We start from the raw sequence: 6,715 nt of genomic DNA, 5'->3' as shown, positions 1-6,715 counted from the left end.
CTTAGATTTCTTCCCCTTGTGTGTGTTCAAAGGAGAGATTTTATTGCCTCCAGGGGTTGTTAAACTGATTGCAATACCACGTATTTAGAGCAGTTCAGTGGGAATTAAGCTGGTTCAATGCTGTCAGACCTAGAATATAGCTGTCAAATAGCATTACAAGTAAAACACCCTTGATAAGACATAATGACCAAATGTCAATCTGTTTTTTACCAGCAGCACTACAGACTTAGCTTGCCAATGAAAAATGCAGTATTTTGCACATTACAGTAGCTATGCTTTTGTGGTGCTACATAGTAGAGGGTATTTCAGTCTTTCAATTTAGCTTATTTTGAGATGATACAATTTGATCACAAAAATGTATGTCTCGGACCTACCTTAGATTCAAAGCAGCAATGCTTAATCTTGCTTTAACCTCCTCGCTCTCTTCTGTAAAACAAAAACAAAACAAAAAAAAAGAAAAAACCCACCCCACACAACACATGCATTAAAAATTTATTAATCATATTTCCTAAGTGTTAGCCATGCAGAAATTAAAACAGCCAATTTGGCTTAGAGCTGCTTTATGCTGTTACAGCATAAAGGTTCAAGTTTCAGACACTTCACACTACAAATGCAACCCATTAGGTACTGTTATTTTTCTGATTAATGGATTGGTGTTTTTTTCAATGACTGCATTATGTACTAAATTACTTATGATTTCTTTTGCGGATCCAAATATTTGTCACTTCTTTGAAGAATTAAGATGCAATAAATTTTTTAATACTTAAATACTCACTATTCCTATTCCAATACTTAAATACTTACTATGTTTACAAATGTGTATTCATTTTTGATAATGCTAAAAAGTTACATGAAATTGTTCCCATAAATAAACAATGATACTTTAAAACCTACCATAAAAACATTACACAGTCATAACTTAAGACTCGTTTATCCAGATGTTTAAAGTAACATGCCTGAAAACTTGGTTTAAATAAAGCAGGAGATATTTCAAGGTGTCTGCAATAACCTGGGGTCAGTTTCACCCAGAATAGGCAAGAGGAATGATATACAGAAGACAGACAATGAAAATCTCATGTGATGTCCTTCAAAAGGGCATTTCAAAATTAAATACAGAATATGGTTCCCCAGGAGCCACTGACAAATGGACAAAACAAACAGAGAGAAAACAAAACACAATCCAAACTCTGAAGCACAGTAAGACCAAGGAAGCCAAATTCTGCTTTCCACGGCATTCAGAGAGGACACCTGTTGACAGCAGTGAAAGTCCCAGCACATGAGATAAAATTAATACAATATGTTTAAAACTATATTGGCACTTTGACAGAAACCTACAAAAATAAAAAAATCATTTTTAAGTTAAGAGGAATCTTATTATTACCTCCCAATTTAAACCTGCAAAACACCTTCTATCTCTGAAATAAGCGGTCAAAGGACAGACAGCATCTTCATGTTTACTGCCTTCCAACTTACACTCGATTTCTCCATTTTGTAAACTTTTTGCCTGCATCTTAAGTGTGGGTTGCTACTAAGTGTGCAGAGGGCAAAGAGGCCAAGACTGAGGCACTACCCCTTACCGGACAGCTTCAACCAGGATGTACAAAATCTGAAAATTTCAGAGCTGGTGAGCCACTATGAGTCCTTACATACTCTGTCTTTAGTGAATCTACATGATATAAAAGTGAACTCTGAAAATGGACAGAACATTTGAATAGAGGTAAAAGGGCCATAAGATTTGAATAGAGGGGTTTGGGTTTGTTTCTACTAAACACATGGCAGGTACGTTTCAGAACAGAAAGTCACAACAAAGCGTGACTGTTGCCAGCTTCAGACGCTGATTTTCCTTATTAAACCAGGGCTTTGAGCTCAAATTGTCCCCTAAACTCCCTGCACACTCACTGTACAGCCACATGCAATACTAGTACCAGGCAACAGTACCAGCTAAACAGTACAACGTTATAATCACTCTGAAAGATAAAATATATGTTCCAGTGTATTTAACTAAGTAAATTCCACTTTCTGCATTAATGAATAACATTCATTATTAATGGCTAAAGTACTGCATGGGGTATTCCCTTTTGGGTGAACTCATAAGAATTAACAGCATTTTTGGTTTAATGCTTTTCCTGTTCCTCTTGTGAAATGTTTACAGCTCACACTGATGCTGGAGGAGTAACTGATTTCAAACTCAGTGCCATCATTTCATAACTACACTTAAAGAATCACAGGGGAATAGTGTCACCACTGAGTAATATGACTAGTTTCACATTGTGAGATAAATGAGGCAAAGATGGGGCATTTATCCAAAAATCAATCCAGAGCTGCATGCAAGACTCCCTTTCATTTTTTTCTTCCTTAAGCAGGAGATATTTGTGTGTGATTTCATTTTGTTTCCATTTATACAATTCAGCATGCGGTCTGTAATTACAGATTTTGGCATAAACCAGCACAAGTTTCTCACTATTGATGTTAAAAGCCGCCCTTCGGTTGGTTTTGCAAATGATTTTTTTTCCCCCTTGTATTCCAGCTGCTTCACAACCAGTTAAATCGTACTGCAGGCCAGGTTCTTTTAAATTTATTTGTATTTTAGTAAATATTTTTTCTTAATTGAAAATTTTATATTAATTTTGAGCCACTCAGATCATCAACCAATGCATCTAACTGACATGATCATTATTTAGCTTGATAAAAACCACTTCAATAAAAAAATGGTTTCAACTAAAAAAAAAAAAAAATGGAGCTTTGCTGCCCTCTACCTGTCAGTTTCCAGACTGTGGGAGAAGACAGAAAAATCAGAACTATGTTCAAAGTCCCAGACTTCCACAGAATACTAAAAAGAGCTCGGAATTCAGCCACAATTACATGATATGTCCTGATTAGGCACAAAATCAGTTACAATTATTGTCCCCATTCATTGAGCTTAAATGATGGAATGCCATTTGAAAAATACAACAAAAAACAGCCAACCAGCTCTTTTGCTTATGATTAAAAATGGAATGCAAAACCACCCACGGGAAGAATGATTGCTAAAGGTTTTTAATTATATTCAGCTGGAAGGCACTGCCCCAGAATCACTCGCTCATTTAATCATCCATTACTGGGGCTACCAGCGTGGCTTCCCTCACACCAAAGTCACTCCATCTCTTTTTTGTTTAGTCTTCAATGCATGCAGGACAACAGCCAGGTTTCTGCCTCTGCTTTCTCTCACAGGGGTGCATGGTCCCTTTCCTTTTACGGGCCATCCTCAAACATTCTGGGCTTGGTTTGCTCCATTATGAAAGGAAAAACCTGCAAAACAAAGCAGAAGGAATCAGTCTGAGCCCCTGCTTCAGCAGATTTTCTCTCTGTTGCACTACAAAGTGCTGAACATCTATGACCGAAATCAGTGAAACAAAAGAAATCCGCTCTACTTCCCTTCTTCCATCAGAAATCCAAGTTGCATTTCTGCTAAACACGTGTGACCAGAGAATCAGCACAGTCATTACAGCACTCACATCAAGCGCTGTCAATTTAGATGGCAACAGAGTTTTACCCTTCTTTTTTTAAACCTGCAGTTTGTTCACTGGTTTCTCTTAATGCCCATTTAATTAAAATACCAGGAAAAAAAACCCAGCCACCTCTCTGAACCCCCAGTAACCATCTGTCTTCTCATTGAAGAGTGGTAAGAGCTTTCAATGAATACTTCCCATCTCCCCAGTTGGTTCTACAAAACAGAGAGATCAAGACAATGTCCTTAATATCATGACAGTTAAAATCAAATAGGATAATCACGTTTTGCTTATATGAAATTAAAAGCTAAGGAGACACTTTCCCCTACTCCCATCTCACTTCTTGGTAACTGAAGCCACCAGCCAAAAGTAAGCCCACATGGAACACAACAAAGTCCACTGCATTTTAATGAAGTCCTAAAATATGCCAGATTACTCAGGCAACTTGTACCACACATTATAGCACACCAGGTCAAACACATAGAGTATGTCATTAACCTTAAAACATAATGAAGAGTTTGCATCTAAAGAATATAAATACATGAGTAAGACCCACTTTGTTAATTCTATTCTTTGAAAGCCAGTGTGAAGTAGAATAAGGCAAGTAAACCTTTTTAAATATAGCCTTGATTTACTATTCTTCTAAGAAAAGCCCTCCTTCACACAGGAGACCCCATTCCTGGTTGTTCCAGCATGTTTTATTCCAGTAATACTAACAACTTTTCAGATCTGACTGTTACCAAAAATCAAGGAATCTGCATGGAGAGAAAAAGTTATCTTTTGTTGGGGTTTATGGCAAAACTGAGAAGCCTGGCAGGAACACAGACAGCTCCTGCCCCAGACAGCTTATAAAGATGTAAGAAGAGCATATGCTATCCAGAGAGTGAGAAGTCCTTTTCTCAGTCACAGTCTAGGCTCTAGTCCCTGGCAAAGCTAACAAATCAACACTGATCACCTCAGAATTACACCAGGCTCTGCTGCCTACCACCACAGAGGATGAAAAGCCGCCAAGAAGTTCACCTGGGATCTCATTTTATTAACCGCACTGCTACAAAGAAACTACACCAGTGGGCTCCATTATAGAGCCTCAAGACATAGCCAGGCAGACTCTGCAATTCAGACTTTGTTGGGTTCGCTGGGTTGTGGGTTTTTTTTAATCTTGAGTTTGTTTTAAAGAACAACAAAGTAACTCCTTTTTTCTGTGAACTTCCCAGAAAAAGGCGGGGGGGGGGGGGGGGGGGGGGGGGGGGGGCGGGGGGGAAGAGCAAGGCTTTCAAGAGGAACTGAAAACCAGATGAGTGTCACATACCAGAAAATAATTTTTGTGTAGAAACCATGGACAGACACTTTGGAAATAAAAGGACTGAACCACTGAATGATTACCTCTTACACCTGTAAAAGGAATTAAATGAAAATACCTTATTCAACAAGAGAACACAGGTACACAGTAGGTACTGTATTTAAACAGAAGTCCTGGGGTTATTAAGTCATGATAGTAACAAAACATATAATTCTGTGGTAGAGTCTCTCTCTTGGAATCTCAAAACACTTTCAAGCTGCTTTACGAACTTCTATAATTTGCTTATCCAAGTAAGATGTTTAACCATTATTAACAAATTTCTAGAAAACATCAGAAGTCTTTGGAACAACTAAATACAAGCAAAGAACCCTCAACACCTATTCAGTTACTTCTAAAGTCTTATATCCCTCTCATACCACCTTTCTGGCATTTGGTTTGTGGGGGTTTTTTGTTTGGTTTGGGGTTTTATTGTTTGGTTTTGCTTTGTTAACTACCAGTGCTCCCAGGATCGCAGACAAACAAATCACAAACTAGAAGTACCACAACAAAAACTCCTTTAGGCAACCTCTCCCCAGCCAACAGAAGCTCTTCAAATTGAGAGGTCAATGTAAAGGACCTAACCCCTATGATTTTACGGAAGTATTTTATCTCCACTGATAGAATCAGAGCAACCTGAAGTCTGTTCTCCTGTGAAGGGCTTATGGTGTTTTCTGACGCACTCAGAGGAAAGGAACAAATACAGCAAGTTTTATGAGCACAGTTAAGGATGTTATAGTAGTATCATCACAATTGCACTCCATCATGCAAGTTCAACAATATTTCTTGGGAATATCACTAAACACCTTACAAACATTCTACATTTCTATACTTTTCCTGTGATGTTAAAAATGGCTGATCAGCTTGGTTTTATGACAGTCTGCCAATAAAGTCTAAAATAATTTTACAAAATATGGATATTGACTTAGGAAAAAATAAAAATCAAGCCCCATATAATTAGGATTACTTTTTTTATGTTCGGAAAAAAGAAGTCTCCAATGATCTCGGAAAAAAAAAAAAAAGAATTTATGACCAAGCTCCATTTGGAAAGACATTATGGGTCCCAGGAACAAAACAGTTTAAGAGTCTCTTACAGGAAGTGAGCAGAAATCTGAATCAAAATGAAAGTGCTCATGCAACCCTGCATTCTTGTTTTGCAGTGTTTTATTACAGTCACTTAAAATCTCAGGCACTTTAGCTTCTGCAATGAAACGTACACTGAAGCTGGATCTGTCTGGACTTAAGTGTTCAGTACTATAATTGCATCTGGATTTAAATATAGCTTCTACATTAAAACAATACTAGGAAAAAATTAAGAAAAGTTTGAGGACCTAAAGAATAACTCCTTTTGTATGTTCTTCCAAAGATTCGTACTTGCCTCTGTCCATACTTTTGCTTCCAGCAGCATTTATCATTGATTCAAAGGCTGGAAAAAAGTGAATGAACAACTGGGGGGAGGGGGAGAAGAAGAAATCAGTCCTGTATATAACGTCCTTACCACTTCGATAAGAAATTAGAGACCATGAGTGGTAAAACAAATGTGATAAGGAAAGAAGTTATCAGAAAGGCAGAAGGGAAAATAAGCTGTATTTACAATACTGATATCAACCTAAGAATTAACAACCTAAGAAAGAACAGTTACCACGATAGGGGTACTACTATGGCACACTCTACAGGCTCAAGACACAAAAGATTCAGAATAGATCAAAGAGGAAATGAAAAGATAACATCCTACCAAACACACAGAATTCAGCTGCCTCCAATTTTGCCATGTTCCCTCAGCATACTTTCAAGGAAAAAAAGTAAGTATTTATGATATGGATGAGAAGTAGTAAAGGCTACAGCATCCAGAAAAATATCAGGCAAAATTCACATTCTGACAGCCACAACT

General features: G+C 37.6%; 1 long non-coding RNA gene across 1 annotated transcript; it reads right to left on the bottom strand.

The window, feature by feature from the left end:
- Positions 1–479: 479 nt before the first annotated feature.
- On the bottom strand, positions 480–6,715 carry LOC130157262 (uncharacterized). The gene is made up of 2 exons (XR_008824757.1): positions 6,560–6,715; positions 480–3,288 (listed from the first exon to the last, which is right to left on the bottom strand). It is a non-coding gene; the product is annotated as an uncharacterized LOC130157262 (long non-coding RNA).

The sequence above is a fragment of the Falco biarmicus genome, chromosome 11 (assembly GCF_023638135.1).
Source record: "Falco biarmicus isolate bFalBia1 chromosome 11, bFalBia1.pri, whole genome shotgun sequence".
NCBI classification, from domain to species: Eukaryota; Metazoa; Chordata; class Aves; order Falconiformes; family Falconidae; genus Falco; species Falco biarmicus.
This window is presented reverse-complemented; position numbering and strand designations above follow the sequence as displayed.